The following is a 15,739-nucleotide window of genomic DNA, read 5'->3' as shown; positions in this document are numbered from 1 at the left end:
AAATAACTAAAACAACACACTGATGGAACAAGCATAGTAAATCAGAAGTAACTAACCAAAAGCCTACAAGAAACGTTAGCACATATCTGAAAATTTCAAAATATGGTAATAGTGATGTTTTAAAGCAGTGGAAAAAGAGAGCATATTCAGTGACTAATACTGGACAATTAGTTAACTATTAGGAGGAAAAGAACAGTATTATGCCCACTTCACACCTTGCATCAAATATTAATTCTAGATTAACTTTAGAGCTATACGTTAAAAAAAGGGGGGAAATGTTTGCTTTATCTAAATCTGGAAGCACTTTTTAAACCACCAAGACATTACATTAAGAAACCACTAATTAAGACACTCAGATCTCACCACAGAAAATATATAAAAACTTCTATATATCAATAAATACCCCACACAAAATTAAGAAACTGGAGAAAAAAAGAAGTGGGAAGGGGTAACAATCATTACATACGTGATTTGAAAAAGGATTAATAATTTTTCTATATTAAAGATAAAATCCTTACTTTTAAAACTACTTTTTCTAAAAGGCACGTACCCCAGTTAAAAAGAAAACAGACAAAGAATCTAAACAATGCTCAAAAGAAACACAAACAGTTCATGAACCCAAGAAGCGAGGGGAGTAAATGAAATTCAGGATAACAAACCCTTACAGAGGACACCAGACAAGGTTCACACGCCTTCAAAGAGCTCAGAGTTTACGACAATTGGGCATGTGTGGCCTCGCTTGTGTGGTCAAAGGGCGCATTCCCGAAAGTCCTGGTCAGGAGGTGCAACCTGACCACAGGCTGCCCAGAACATGCCCATGGGCAGGAACCCCGACAGAGAAAAGTGCCCCAGCCCCCGTGTGTTGGAGACTCGGACCCAGCACAGGGGAGAAGTAGAGCTGTGAGCAGGAACCAGACAGCAGGAAACAGAAAACAGCAGTCTCCAGGACTGTCCCCACCTGAGACCGCCTGGCTGCCCAAAGGATGCTCAGGGTTGATGGGCAGGGGAGGCAACGGGAGGGTCTACCTGCCACCTCCTTCACTTGAGCACTTCCCACTGCCCTGAACGGACTCTGGTCCTGCTCATGCTCTGGGGAACCTTTAGATGTAGCCCCTTGATTTTAAGGATAAAGCATATAATGATAATATAAATAACAACCAAAGTATCATCTAGTGAGTACCTAATACACACTTAGCAGGCAGACTTCACTCCAGTGAGCAAAGTGAGGCTCTGCGAAGTTCAATTAGTTCATTTATTCATTCTTTCACTCACTCAAACAGTATTGACTGAGCGTGCCCGTGTACCAGGCCCTGTTCTAAATGCTGGGGACACAGTAGAGGGGGACAGAAAACAAACAAAAATCCCTGCCTTTCTAGCAGGAGGAAACAATCAGCAAAATAAATAAATACAGGGTCCTGCACAAACAACGCCCGTTTTTTATTACATAGTCATAAGCATGTAATTCTGGAACACAACAGTATCACACTCAAGCACACCATGTGACATTTTAGGTGAAATGTTCAAATTAAAACTATAAATTACTACACCCATATTACTACCCTACCAACATACTCCAGCAGGCCTTACTCCTGCCAGACCCTGTACATGGTCTGTTAGAACATGGTGAGTGCTAAGGAGAAAAATAAAGCAGGGAAAGAGAAATAAAACATTGTTATGTGTGTGGGGGGGGGGGTCAACATTTTAGATGGAATAGCCAAGAAACGTTCATTAGGTAACTTCTAAGTAAAGATCAAAAAGCAGCGAGGGAGTGGGCAGTGTGGATACTTGGGCAGAGACACCCGGGTAGAGGGCCCAGTCAGGGCCAAGGCAGCGTCGGTAATGTCCCAGGACGGGCCTCAGGTCACACTGTGTGGAAGCAATGAGGTAGCCCCACTGGGCCACACTGCCTTCGCAGCAGGCCCAGAAGGCAACGTGGTCACCAAAGTCACACGGTTAATCATTGATAGCACTCTGGGAAAAGGGCACCCAGACCCACACTGGATGCGCACCTCTGCCTTGCTCTGGGGGACGGTGGAGAAGAGGCCTGGGTCCCACTGTTCCACTGCAAGGCATGGAGTCCCAGAGCTCCACCTCTGGCCCCTACAAAGCTTTCCTGACTCAGCTACCGGACAAGCCAGGGGAGCCTCCTGCGGCCTGCAGGACGGAGCTGAGGACAGCCAGTCCTGGTCCCTGGGGAAGCACAGAGCTATCTGCAGGATTTAAAAGGCACTTGAAGAGACGGCAAATAAGCCCAGTGATTTATCCGTTGGGCGGAATTTATTAGCCTGGCGGGAGAGGTTGTTTAGGACATTTTTCAAAAGTAGTGATAGTCAACATTCTCGAAGAAGACAGGCATACACGCACAGGCTTCCTGCATAAGCACGGAGCACACGCACACGCTCACCGTTTACCCAGCACATATCTAAACATGAACACGGTATTTGTTTTTCTCTGCCGGTTTGCATCATGAAGACTAGCAAAGTAGGCTAGAATCTCGAGTCCGAAAACTGCAGTTTGAAAGCCAGCTTGCGTGTAGACGAACTGTGTGACCCTTGGGCACCCACAGCCTCCGTTTTTCCTCATCTATAAAATGGAGCCCCCACTGAAGTACTGTGAAAACTGCAGACCACGTAAGTAAAAACCCCTCCTCCGTGCCCGACAGTCAGCGCTCCACAAACCTGGAGGCTACCAAATCACAGCATGGTTTTGGAACTATGTGCAGTGCAATCGTTTTTAGAGGACAAACCTGACCCACGTAAGCAAATTTATGAGCCATTTCCAAACACAAACGGCAACAGAAGTGAGATAATCAACAACTAGCCCCAACTAGTCATTTGCAACAGAAATTAGTGTTTCTTAGTCAATAATCTCTCTTTCTCTCTCTCTCTATTTTTTTTTTCTGGCTATGGCAGGGTTTGAATCAGCCAGTCTGGGAGAAGCCATAATACACGATTTGATCTCTTGAAATTTGACCGTAACTTGGAAGCCAAGGGAATGATTCTTGAACCCAGGGAACCCAGTTCTTCAAGCAAAGTTTGAACAGTGGCTATGGGTTTGCATTACATCTGCCAAGACCCTATTTCTTTTTTCTTTCTTTTTTTTTTTTTAACTTTTATTGTTATTCAATTACAGTTGTCTGAATTTTCTCCCCACTCCTCCACCCCAGCCCAGCCAAACCTATTTCTAAATAAGGTCATGTTTCCAGGTAGTGGAACATAAGTTTTGGGGGCACACAATTCAACCCACAGCAGTGGCCATCCAAGATACACTAGAAGGGAAGTGGGCAGTGAGTGGATTAATGTGCTGGGTGCTAGGTTTAGCTTTTCCAGTTATTACCCCTGGGATGCTAGGGGGAAAAGTGTTTCCAATGCAGGGGTTTTCGTGATCAAATAAGATACTGTAAGTGAAGGAGAGCACAGAGCCTGCACACGAGGCCACTTATGGTGCCACCGCTGCGGACAGCGTCTGGAGGAGGTGCAGGGTTCCATCGCTTGGCGGTATTTCCACTTCCCAGTGACAAAGCAGCCTTGGAGGTAGCAGTCACACAGGCCCCCAGCTAAGGGAGAGACGTGGGAGGGGGGCGGGAAAGGCTCCACTCTGCTTTGAGGGAAGGTGGGGAACTGAATAACGAAGCAGGCTTTTGTGAGCAGGAGGCAGGAGATTCAAGTGAATTGTCAGGCGTGTCAGCTGCAGAGGGTGCTGGGTGAGTCGCTGAGTCAGACGGGCTGCACCGATCCTATAAAAGACGCATACTCCCACCAGGAGAAATCTGTTTGACTTTAGAAAAGTACAGGTTACAGTGATACTCACTAAACACCCCACCTTCCTGCTCCACAGACAGGAGCAATGAGTAATGGGAAATCCATCAAGGTCCCTGAGGGATCCACCACTTTTGCTGGGACTTTTCCCCCCAAAGGTGGGCCCTGTTCACCTGGTATTTGCCTGGGATGACACTATCAGAATCCCCTGGTGAAAAGGTTCAGTCCTCATAACACACGGGACCTGGGTAAGAACGGATCACGATCAGTGAGCTTCCTTGATCCTAAATGAGGTTAATTTCCCCCTGGCCTTAATTGTAACAACAATTTATCCACAAAGAAAATCACTTAGAGTTGCCTGATGGGAAGATGAACTCTAAGACAGTTTTCAGGTAATGGCAATGGACTTACCATTCCTGGTCAAAGGTCCCCCATTGCCCCTGTGACGCAGACCCCGGTACAAGGGTTTTCTGGCGCTGCTGCACTTGGCCAACGTTTCAGTTTCCTATGTCTGCTGTAACAAATGACTAGAGCTTAGTGGCTTAAAATGAAACAAATTTATTCTCTTAACAGTTCTGCAGATCAGAGGTCCAAAATGGGTCTCACTGGCCCAAATCAAGGTATGAACAGGGCCGCAATCCTTCGGGAGGCTCTGGGGAGAATCTGCTCCCATGCCTCTTCCAACTCCCAGAGGCCGGCATCCCTTGTCCCGTGGCTCCTTCCTCCATCAAAGCCTGCAACAGCATTACTCCCACCTCTGCCTCTGTCCTCCCCTCTCCTTCTCTGTCTGTCCTGCCCGCCCCTTTCTCTTTTAGGGAAGCCTGTAACTACATGGGGCCCACCCAGATGACCCAGAATAACCTCCCCATGCCAGGATCCTGACCTCAACCACATCTGCAGAGCCCTTTTTGCTGTGTCAAGTCACATATTGACAGGTTCTGGGAGTTAGGGCGTGGCATCTTTGGTGGGCCATTAGTCTGTCCACCATACTCCATGGAAAAGCCATCCCAGTGTCCCACAGCTTCACAGCCCATATTCTTTGGAAGGCCCACAGGCCCCATCTAATCTGCCCATCTGACCTCTCCAGAGCTGCATCTCCCACCAGACCCCACACTCTATCTCCCCCACTTGGTGAGTATCCCAGGCACTGCTCGTCTGTGTCTCCCTCCACAGGGCACCAGCTGCACACTCTACCCCGTCCCCTCCCTCACTGGGCTGTCCCAAGGCATCCCTGAGGCACAGCTTCAACATCATAACCTCCAGGAAGCTTTTCCTGTTCCTCCTAACCTGGTCTAGATACCTCTTTCCCCCCTTACTTACCCCAACATAAGCGTCCCATTGTATTATGAGTATCTACTTACTCATTTGTCTTCTGCAATAGGGGATATTATTGGGAGAGTCTCAAAGGCAAGAACCACAGTTCATTCATCTGTGTCTAGCCCAGGCCTGACTCACCCATTCTCCCCTCCTCCCTCTCTCCTTTCCTGCTGGCTGTTGACCCATCCATCTACCCACCCACTCACACAGCTCAGTAAGTGTATTACAGTTGTCATACAAATAATACAATAATAAATAATAACATGAGAATAAACTGTTTTGTGTACTCACAACTGTAAATCTACTTTTGCCCATGCCTGTTTTACGAGAATTTTCAAACATAAAGCTGAATGCTGCTATACACCCACCAAAATGGCTAAAATTTTTAAAAGATTAGCATGAACAAATATTGGCATGAATGTGAAGCAACCAGAAATCTCATATCCTGCTCCTGGGCATGAGAGCTGGTACAACCACTTTGGAAAAGTGCCTGGCGTTATCTACAAGAGCAGAGCCGACACACCCTGTGACCACCGACTCCTTCCTATCAGCCAATAGCACTTCATGCACTGACTGCTTGAGAGGTGCAGGCAAGAGTTACTCACAGAAACCAAAGAAGGGGTGTATTCTCAAGATAACATGTTAGCTAGCAACAAAAATGAACAGCCTTCAGCAATATACCAGATATGGACAAATCTCGCAAAAGTAATATAGAGCCGAAGAAGGCAGACATGAAAGAATACACCTGATTTCCTTTCTATACAGCTGGAACCTAGGAAAAACTACAGACATAGAGTAGTCGAGGAAGTTAACTTTGGGGAGGAGCAAGGGGTGGTTATTGAAAGGGGCCTACGGGTGGCTCCTGGGAAGGCAAACGATGTCCTAGGGTCATTAGCGGATGAGATGTGATAACTCACGGATCTGTTCCTTTCAGTTGTGTGCCTTTCCAGGTAGTAATGCATCAATAAGAAGAAAGGAGAAAAAAGTTGAAATGACCTTACAAGGGGTCCCAGACACTCATCACCTAGAATCTACAAGGGACATTTTCCTGTCCTTGCTTTTTCAGCTATCTATCCATTCCTTTAGCCGCCCATCAAGCACTATTATTATTATTGATAATAAATGGTATTTTCACATGCTGGCTATGAAGGCGCTTTCTCAAACAACTCAGCCTGGCCTCCCTGTCACCTGGTTCCCGGCACCCGGCACCCGGCACCCCGTCTCATGTGGGCGGATGAGCTGGCGAGTGCAGATTTTCTGAAGTGGGTGAAAACCAAGGAAACACATTCCTCTTCGGGTTCAGACGTGTCTGGCTGAGCGCTGTTAGCTGCAGCATCACCACACATCTGCCACCTCCAGTGAAACCAGCTCCGCAACTGCAAAGCCCACGCCCCCGTGTGCTCACTCCTGGGAGCCCAGACAGCCTCGAAACTAGTCCAAAATCATCCCAGAAACAGGGAAGATTCCTGGTAATTAAGGGAAATTTCTCTTCTTATCTTTGGGGTGGGGAAAGGCTAAGGCCCAGGACCCAGGACTATACCTCTGAAGAAACTAGTATTCCTCTTCGGGGCTGCCTGGAAGCGATGGTGCAACCTGCTGTGGCCGCTGGTTCCTGTTCAGGGCCCTCCAGGTGCACCTGGAGGGGACCAGGGAGCATGTGTTCACTTGAGTGGCGGGGGAAAACGACACAGTCTTCCTAACCTTTTTTTGGGCCTTGGAGTCCTTGGCTGGTGAAGAATCTAGACCCCTTCTTGAAGTATCTTTTTAAATGTATAAAATAAACTCACAGGATCGCAAAGGAAACCAATCATACAGAAATAGTTCACAAGATCTAGCAGTGGGTCTGATAACTACCCTAACTTTGGAGTAATGACTGATATTCCGAGGTATCCACACTGATGGGAGCGACAAATCCGGGTGCCAGGAGCATTCTGTCACTGATGGGAGCAACAGACATGGACAAATCTGTGACTCCCATTGGTGGCCAGGTCACAAGTGCTGGTAACACCACTGCGGTACTGTCTACGGGCATCACTGAAGGAGATGTTACATTGCAATTGTAGGTTGGTGACCGTAAAGATGCCATTTGTTTTTCTCACATCCAAGTTCACAGATGCCCTGAATTCTATCTACAGATCTGATGATAAGAGCTGGAAGTCTGAAGCTTTCTTTTTGTCCCCTTTATTTTTTTCCCTAATGATAAAATGCTCCTGGCACCGAGATATATGCCCAAATACAGTGAAAATTGAGAGCAGGGGCTCAAATAGATACTGTATGCAAATGTTCACAGCAGCACTACTCACAACAGCCAAAAGGGGGAAACAACCCGAATACCCATCAACAGCGAGTGGATGAACAAAATGTGGTATGCACAACATTACAGAACATTACTCACGAAAAGGAAGGAAATTCTGACACCTGCCACAACATGGATGGACCTTGAGGACATCCCGCTGAGTGAGACCGGGCAGTCACAAAGGACGAACACTGTATGATGACCCTCACACGAGGGACCTAGGGAGTCAGGTTCAGAGACACAGAGAACAGGACGGCGGGGGCCGGGAGCTGGGGGAGGGGAGTGGGAGTGCGTGTTTCATGGGGGCAGAGTTCCAGTTTGGGAACACGGAAGAGTTCTAGAGATGATGGCGCAGATGGTTGCACAACAACAGAAATGTACTTAATGCCACTGAACTGTGCACTGAAAATGGTTAAAATGGCAAACTTTATGTTTTGTATATTTGACCACGAAAAAAACAAGTAAATAAAACCATTCCTCGCAGAACACAGAAGGCACTGGCACTACTAAGAAGAGGAGCAGACTCCCTTGTGGCCGGGGGCAGAGCTGCCTGGCGGTCCTGAGCCTGGCTGGGCTGCCTGCCACTCATTGCTGGACTTGAGAGCTACTGTGCCACCATGCGCAGGTCACCTCGCCTCTCTGGCCTCAATTTCCACCTCTATAAGCGGCGGCCCTGGTCCCAGCTGCAGCGGGAGCACTCTGGGCCCTGGAGCTCCCCGGCACCGCGATGAGCACGCTGTCTTGCCGAGACTCCCCAGGAGCCCCGTGAGGCCAGTAGTACTGTGACTTACCTAACTAACCCCACTAAGACTGGCAGGCCAGGCTGACGGCGGAGCTCCGTCAGCTCTGTGTGTACCTGCCTGTTCACTGTCGAGCTCCTACTCAGCTGCAGGCTCCAGCACGACAGACACCATCTCTGTTTCATTTGCCACAAGATCCCCAGAGCGGGTCGTGCAGAAGGCTCAACAAATACTGCTGAGTGACTGAAAGAATCAAGTTCTGTCTGACCCTAAAACTGGCTTCCCTTACAAGCAAGGGGTGGTGGCATTTACAGGGCCTAGTTTTTCAGGTGTCCGTGTGATGCTGTGATAACCCCAAGTCACAGGTCAGTGGTCTCCAAGGAGTCACTGACAGAGTGGGGCTGGCAGGGGCCACAGTTAAAGGGACAGAAAAATAAATCTGCCCCATGGTGGATGCCCACACACTCACATCACATGTACACACACACACCTGGTGAAAACACTGATGACTCAGGAACCAGTAGCGGCAAGTTTCTGCTAGTGTGCAAGAGGCTCGCCCTCGGTTCCAGAGGCCCTGGCACTGGGAGGGAGCCGAGAGATGAGGTCAGCCTCATATCCAAGCTCTGGGGTGAGAAAGCTGTGCCTGAGCTAAAGTTGAGGGTTACCTGATGTGACTCGACTCCGGAGACAACTCAGGGTGCTCAGCTGAGTGACGCTGATGCCCAAAGCTGCTTTTGCAATCCTCCTCCCAGGGGCTCCACCCAGAAGCTGAGGGTGGCCAGGGAAATGGGCACGGCACTCTGCAAACACAAGCGCTGTCATCCCGTTTCCTTCTCAGACAGCAATCTGAGCCGCAATGCCCTCTGTGGGGAGGGAGGGTTGCCAATCGCCTCAATTAGGCAAACATGGCTAGGCTGGGTGACTCGGGACCCTGGACTCACCAGACTGGATCAGTCACCTGTTTGGTAGGGGACCAGGTAGCCCTGAGGCGCCCTGCCTTTGAAGTCCAACCAAAATGGGGGTGGGGTGGAGTAGTGAGCCCACCTTGCATCTGAGTGATCCTGGGCTCCAGATCCCCAACTGTAAGACAGGGGGCCACCACCCTGACAGAGCAAGAGGCCAAACGCAAAGTTACTCTGTAGCAACGAACAAAAACGAACTAGATCTGTACCCATCAACAGAGGCAGATCTCACACACAGGAGCACACGATGCAGAGCGGAAAAGCCAAGCTGTAAGCACATTTTAGAAACGTACCACCGAGCAATGCTACGTGCCATTTACAGTTAAGTGTAGGTGTATGTAAGAGAATGTAAAATCTAATGGAAAGATCCACACCAAATTTACCATGAAGGGTACCTGAGGGGCAGGTGGGAAACCAGAGGTGACTGTTAAGGTAACTCTAACTTTGATGATGTTTTATTCCTGTTACTTACAAAGGCAAAGAGAACGAAATATTAACAACAATGGATTCTGGGCAGTAGAAATGTGGTTTGGATATGTCGTCGTTGCTTTCTGTTTGTTTACTGGTTAACCTGAAAGTCACCTTGACATCTGTATGTGGTCAAGTGCAAACCCTACTGATCAGGCAGGTGTGTCTCCTCAATTGTGTGTTTGTTGGTTTTGTTTGTTTGTTTGTTTATATTCTCAAAATTCAAAAAGGAAAAGTCCCTCAGAGCATGGAGTGTCCACTCCAAGTGCATTCCTCCCCACTGGAATCTAGAGTCCAGGCACCCCAGGGCTCTGGTGGAAGGCACACTTCTGACCTCTGACTGCGTTGGGTATGAAAGAGAAGGTCTGCCTGGCCCTGGGCCCTGCCACTGACAGGCACTTGAGGAGTTCTGGGTGTCCTGCAGTGGAGGCACCAGCATAAGTGTCCAGAGGGCTCTCCAGCCCCCGTTTCAATCCAGGTATGACTACCTGCATGCCATAGGGCTCTGATGGCAGGGTCCAATACACCAATCACACGCCAGGAAAGCCAGTGACATCACCAACTACCAATCAGAGCGCCTGGCCAGTATGAGCGAATCATGTTGCCACACTGGGTTGACAGGGTTTCAGTTAGAGGCAAAAACATTTGACATTTCCTTTCTCTTGGGCAGCCTTATCAAGTGTAAATGTATGACTGATGGACGGCCTTGCCCTGCATGTCCATTGACACTTAGCTCCTAAATGTCAGATTTACTCTGACAGGGTAACAATGTCCCTTGAATCCTAATTATACTTTCCCTCCCTCATTTCTAGATTAAAAAAGAAATAACATTCTGTACACTACATTTCACTGTGTCATATGCTGGCCTTTCTACGGAGAAATTTGATCTGTGAGATTTCCGATGCTTTCTACGGAAAAATTCGATCTGTAAGATTTTGGATGCCAAAAAGAAAAAGAAACATTCAGGAAACTTTTTTCCTTTCCCTGATCTCAGCCAATCCCCAACTGAAGAAAAATATCATATACTTGAAAACCCAAGTGACCCCCCAAACTATGCCATTTTGAAATCCGGATGCAAAGTATGAAAGGAGGTTTAAAAATCGCTTGGTTCCTCTTATTAGTGCATCATTCCAACATCTGCCTGCAAACAGAGGCAGCCTTGGACAAGAAAAAAATTCACTCCAGGGAGCCTGCAGGAGGGGCTTTTGGGGGAGCTACCCACAGACCCTGCCCACTGGATTCAGGGTCTGTACAAAGCCCCTACCCAGCTGAGGGGTCCCTGAAGACACTCAGGCCTCTTCTCTTCTAGAAGCAAGAAGCGGTATAGCCCATTCTTTCCAAGAAACAGCAGTGGCATTTCAGGGAGGCAGTGACCTCGGCAGTCACCATTTTATAGAGCAGAGCGGCAGTGGGGGCAGCTTGTGTTTTGCTGTTCAGGGGGGCGGCAAGCGCAGAGCCACCAGATAACTAAAACCTCTGCTGTCTTCCCGCAGTGCCGACCATCACCATAGGAACCACATCCTGCTGCTACCATGGCAACCGCACAGTACCATCCGCTCAGTTAGCAATGATGCAGGAGGCACTCAAGAAGGCTTGCTGCAAGGCCTTAGAGCTGACAGGGTCCTGCAGTCCACAGTCACAGGGAACGGGAAGTGACAAAGAGAAGCCTTCTGAAGCAATTAGTTTTTTGATTTGAAAGCCCTTCTCCTGCTCCTCAAGAATTAATTTACTCCCAAACTAAATCCTTTCTCAAGTACATTCCTGTTTCTGGACTGCAAAAATCTCCAGGGCGAAACACACAGGTAAGAGCCCAGTGGGTGCTTCTTTCAACCATGGCCACTGCGCAATGGCGACGGCAGGAGGTGACACCAAAGGGTCAGCGCAGTGAAACCACAAGCTCACTCACTGGCTGGCCCTGCAGCAGGCCAGGCACTGCTGCATCTGAAGCAGCATCTGATTTCCATGCCCGCAACCCTACTTAAAAATCTAATTCCCCATTTCCTACCACATTTTACAGAGGAATGAGCCTCAAAGAGGTTAAGTGACCTGTCCAAGGTCACACAGCACAGTGGGCAGGGCTGTTTGAATCTCTGACTTGTGGGCACTAAGAAATTCTGGTCAGCAGGCAAGAGGCAGACCTGGGGTTCAAACTTGGCCAGCTGGACTCGAGAGCCTAGCACTTGGCCACCCACTACTCTGCTTCTCAACTACATGAAACACAACAAACATTAGGCCCCGGCCACCTAGCACAGCTTCCAAGGCCTCCCAGCCCTCTGGGCTGTGCCTGTCACCCCAAGACACTGTTTGAAACAACCCCGCTTGGCCACACAGGAGTATCTGCGTCAGCACCACAGCCGCATCCCTGCAGCTCCCACCACACATCCGGCATATGACAGCCTTGGTTAACGGCCCCCTTCTGTGCAGACAGGACCGTCCAGGGAGGCACAACTTCAATACTCCCTCTTCACACTGAGGCAGTGATTTCAGAACTCTCTTCCCATTCACGACAGTCCAGAACAACCAGGCCCTCGAGGGGAGGAAATGAGAGTCTAGCAGTCCTAGCACCTCACGAAACCATGTTCACTGTGTACAGATTTGGGAGAGCCATATGAAATTGCCATTTTGTAGGTTAAAAGTGTTCAAATGCTGGCAGTCTCATGTGGTTTTTCCTACTGCCTGAGCCTCAGAGAGGTGAAAAGACCGCCCAAGGTCACAGGGACAGAAAATAGGAGACAGGACTGGAGCCAGGTCTTCTGGGGAAGGGGGGTTCAAAGTCAAAGTCCTTCCCTCCACCATGCAATGCTCTTTCCTTGACTGCCCTGGGGGCTGGAAAGCCCAGCCAGGGTGTGACTAAGTGGGAAACAGACCAGAGAAACCACTTCCTGTGCTGCATGAGGTTCGAGTTAGGGGGCTAGAGGCTGGGACGCTCTCTGGGTGCAGGCTCTGATCTCCAGTCAAAGTGGGCCTGGTGCAGTGGTGAGACCAGTAATCTCAGGGGCCGGCAGACGGTTAATCAGTCTGAGCCCAGCAAGCTAGTGTGTAAGGTGGGCTGCTAATACCTGCTGCACAGGGCTGGTTAAGAAATAAACGCAGGGATGGACGCAGGTATGGAGCCGAGGGTCCAGCACCATGCCTGGCACACGGGCAGTACTCAGCCCACGTTAGTACCCTCGTCCACAGCTGGTCTGGGCCTCTCACAGAGCTGGAGAGTACAACTCAGTCTGGTCCCTCCAGGGACTTCGGGGGAAGCTCCTCCCTTGCCTGTCCCCTCCTTCCTCCCCAGGCAGGTCTGGGTTTCCTGTATTCCGGCCAATACGAGAAGGCCATTGTTTTTATTCGGGACCCTGAAAACTCTCTCCACTTCCCAACTCCACAGTATCAGCAAACCCAGAGGATAGCCAGTGGGCCAGGTGAGCTGACCCCTCCCAGAGCAGAGGGCAAGCCATGCTTTCAAAATCCAGACAGATTTTTTGTGCTCAGCTATCTTTTGACCAAAGAGAGAGCCAAATAGGAAATGGAGGGATGAGATAATCCATAGGCTTTAGCCATGGGGTTTCAAAAGGGATTCAGGAAATATTATCTCACTGGCTCAAGCCTTCCAGAGAATGGAAAATCCTCAAACAGCTGCATTACCCACTCTCTCCTGCACTCCCCCCCCACAATTAGCCATGGTGGGTGGGGGCGGGGGTCACTCAAAGGGAATCCTTTTATTTACTTTGCCTGCAAAGAAATTCCACAAATCCACTCGTGTCCATTTTCCTAGAAAATCCAAAAACTATACAAGGTTTCCCATTGTTGTGGCAGGAGGTCAATGCTGAAAACAGCTGTTTAAGCCACTGCCAGCTCTGCGCCATGACTGTATCTCCGAAACCTCCAGAGAGCATCCGACCCCAAAGACGGCACTCCCACAGGGCGGGATCATTTCCCACACGTCCCCAGGGGAGCTGCCACTGCCCTGCGCTGCTTCTGGAGAAAACGCTGCCAGCCTCCCTGGTGTTCCAAGGAGAGATTCCTAGGACACAGTGGCTTAGGTCTGGGGGGTTTCTTTCCCTTTTTAGCCCAATATTTACTTAGCAATTACACAGCTAATACATAACACAGCATTGTCACAAAAACTCAAACAATACAGAAATACGAAAAGCAAAAAGCAACAGGGTCCCCCTCACCGGGATTCAACCTCACTTGCTCCCCAGGGGTAGCCCCTTTTTGCCAGTTTGGGGGGTTTCCTTGGAGCCATCTTTCTGGGCCTTTACGTACATGTAAAACAAAAATTCCTGTTCTATATTTTGTGTAAAAGTGTGTCTCAAATGATAACATGTCTTGAACATCTTTCCACAGCAATGCATTTTATATTTCCCTCCTTCTTTTCAGTTGTTGCATCAAATTCCACACAATGAACGTACTGACCTAGTTTGCTGATGAACTTAAGACGCCCTTCGCTGGTTGTTTACTCAGCTTCCTCACACATCCTTGGGTGCGCCTCTAGGTGCGTGAGGGAGAATTTCTTTCGGTGCTCTGACATCTATTGTCAGGCCCCTGGACTCAGCAGTGCCGAGCCCACCCGGTCCCCGCCCCCACGGAGCCATGAGGTCAAAGTGAGCACAGGCTGCCTGGCGGTGAGATACCCAGGCTGGGGGCCATCTGAGCTGAGTTCTGAGGTGGAGCTGGCCAAGAGAAAGGTACAGGTGTTAAGGGTGTCCAGGGTAGGGTGCTGGGGAGAGAGTCCAAGCCTAGTAAGAGCACAGGCCTGCAAAAGGCAAGCAGCGAGCCACAGTGTGGTGCCTGAGGAGGAGAAAGCCGGCTGGTATGACGGAGGCCTGAGTGGGAGGCGGGTGAGGAAAAGCAGTCTCAGCAGAGGAGATTGAGATTCAATTTGTACTTCAACAAGGGCCAAGATGGCGGGGGCTGGGGGGAGGGTTCTCCGTGCAAGGAAAACTTCTAAAGGGAAAAGAATATACGACCTTGACCTGAAGTCAAGTGATGGGGCTGGAAATCATGCAGAAGTTGGGACTGCATCATTTGGAGTCTAACAAAGACAGAGAAGCATCTGGGATGTGTGAACTGAGGGGCTTTATGCAGGGCAGTGGGTGCACAGGAATGGAAGAGCTGAGAAGCCAAATGGGGACAATGAGGGGATCCAGAGATCAGCACCAGCAGGAAAACTGCTACCACCCCTAGACCAGAGGGATAGAGGAAGGGGTGGAGGTCCTAAAGCTCAGGGGTTAGGGACAGAACACAGGCTGTCCTGTGGGAGCTGGAGCCACAGGGGACTGCCAGCTGCTATCAGCGACCTCCAGACTCAGACATGGAGAGAACACCTCCAGCCTCCTACTGGCTCCTCCCACTGGCTGAACCTAGCAACAGGGGCATCTGGGACAGAAGCCTGCAGGGGTCACTCCCTTTCCCTCTGCAACCAGCAGAGCAGAGGAAGGGCAAAGAATGGACCCAGGGGAGAGCAGGCCCAGCCCAGTACAGCAAACTCCAGAACCTGGAATAGCGCCTGGTGCAGGAGACACATTTGCTAAAAGAACAAATAAAGCCTGGGATGGCTTCAGAGCCCCTCCCCTCCGAGGCCTAGGACTGATTTCCTGAGAGCTATGGAGGCTGCTCTCAGGCTGACAAAATGCACTTCTCATTAACCCCGACCCAGGCTGTGCACTGCCAAGCACTCAATGGTAAATCAATACTGTGTTCTCTGAAACAGCCGTCATGTGGTGCCTGCCGGCAGGCCTTCAAAGCCAGGATGGGGTGTGCCCAGCCCCTCATGTCCCCATACATGGTTAAACCACCCAACCCAGACCAATTTCCACATTCCAAAACAGGAGGGACCTCAAAGGTTCAAGGACAAGAACCAGAAGGCCAAGGGGTCTGTTCAGCTGCGAGTCACTTGGAGGCCTCCAAGCACAGGTGAGATGACTCAGCCGCACCTGCCCAGTAAATCCTGAAATCCTGATCAGGTTCTTTGGCGTGTCCTGGCACAGAATAAAGGCTGGTGACCAGGATGTTTCTCTCTGCTAGAGTCCAGCTTCGGTCCAGCTTCAGTCCAGCTGGGGTCACACGGTGAAAAGGCTGAGGGCTCGGGGTGGCCTGGCTCTGCCAGGAACCCGCCCTGGGTGGGGTCACCTCCAGCTCTGGGGACAGGAAGGCTATGCCCTCCCTCCAGGGCTGCTGGGAGATTCAGTGAGATAGTGCCTGGTC

The 15,739-nt window shown here is 49.8% G+C and overlaps 1 protein-coding gene and 1 long non-coding RNA gene across 2 annotated transcripts in view; one reads left to right on the top strand and one right to left on the bottom strand.

The window, feature by feature from the left end:
• CMIP (c-Maf inducing protein) overlaps window positions 1-15,739 on the bottom strand; it is a 230,206-nt gene that overhangs the window by 153,650 nt on the left and 60,817 nt on the right. The gene's annotated exons all lie outside the window — the stretch shown is intronic.
• Window positions 1,955-3,961, top strand: LOC139440393 (uncharacterized). Its single transcript, XR_011650617.1, has 3 exons — window positions 1,955-2,226; window positions 2,473-2,630; window positions 2,913-3,961. It is a non-coding gene; the product is annotated as an uncharacterized lncRNA (long non-coding RNA).

The sequence above is a fragment of the Desmodus rotundus genome, chromosome 12, assembly GCF_022682495.2.
Source record: "Desmodus rotundus isolate HL8 chromosome 12, HLdesRot8A.1, whole genome shotgun sequence".
NCBI classification, from domain to species: Eukaryota; Metazoa; Chordata; class Mammalia; order Chiroptera; family Phyllostomidae; genus Desmodus; species Desmodus rotundus.
This window is presented reverse-complemented; position numbering and strand designations above follow the sequence as displayed.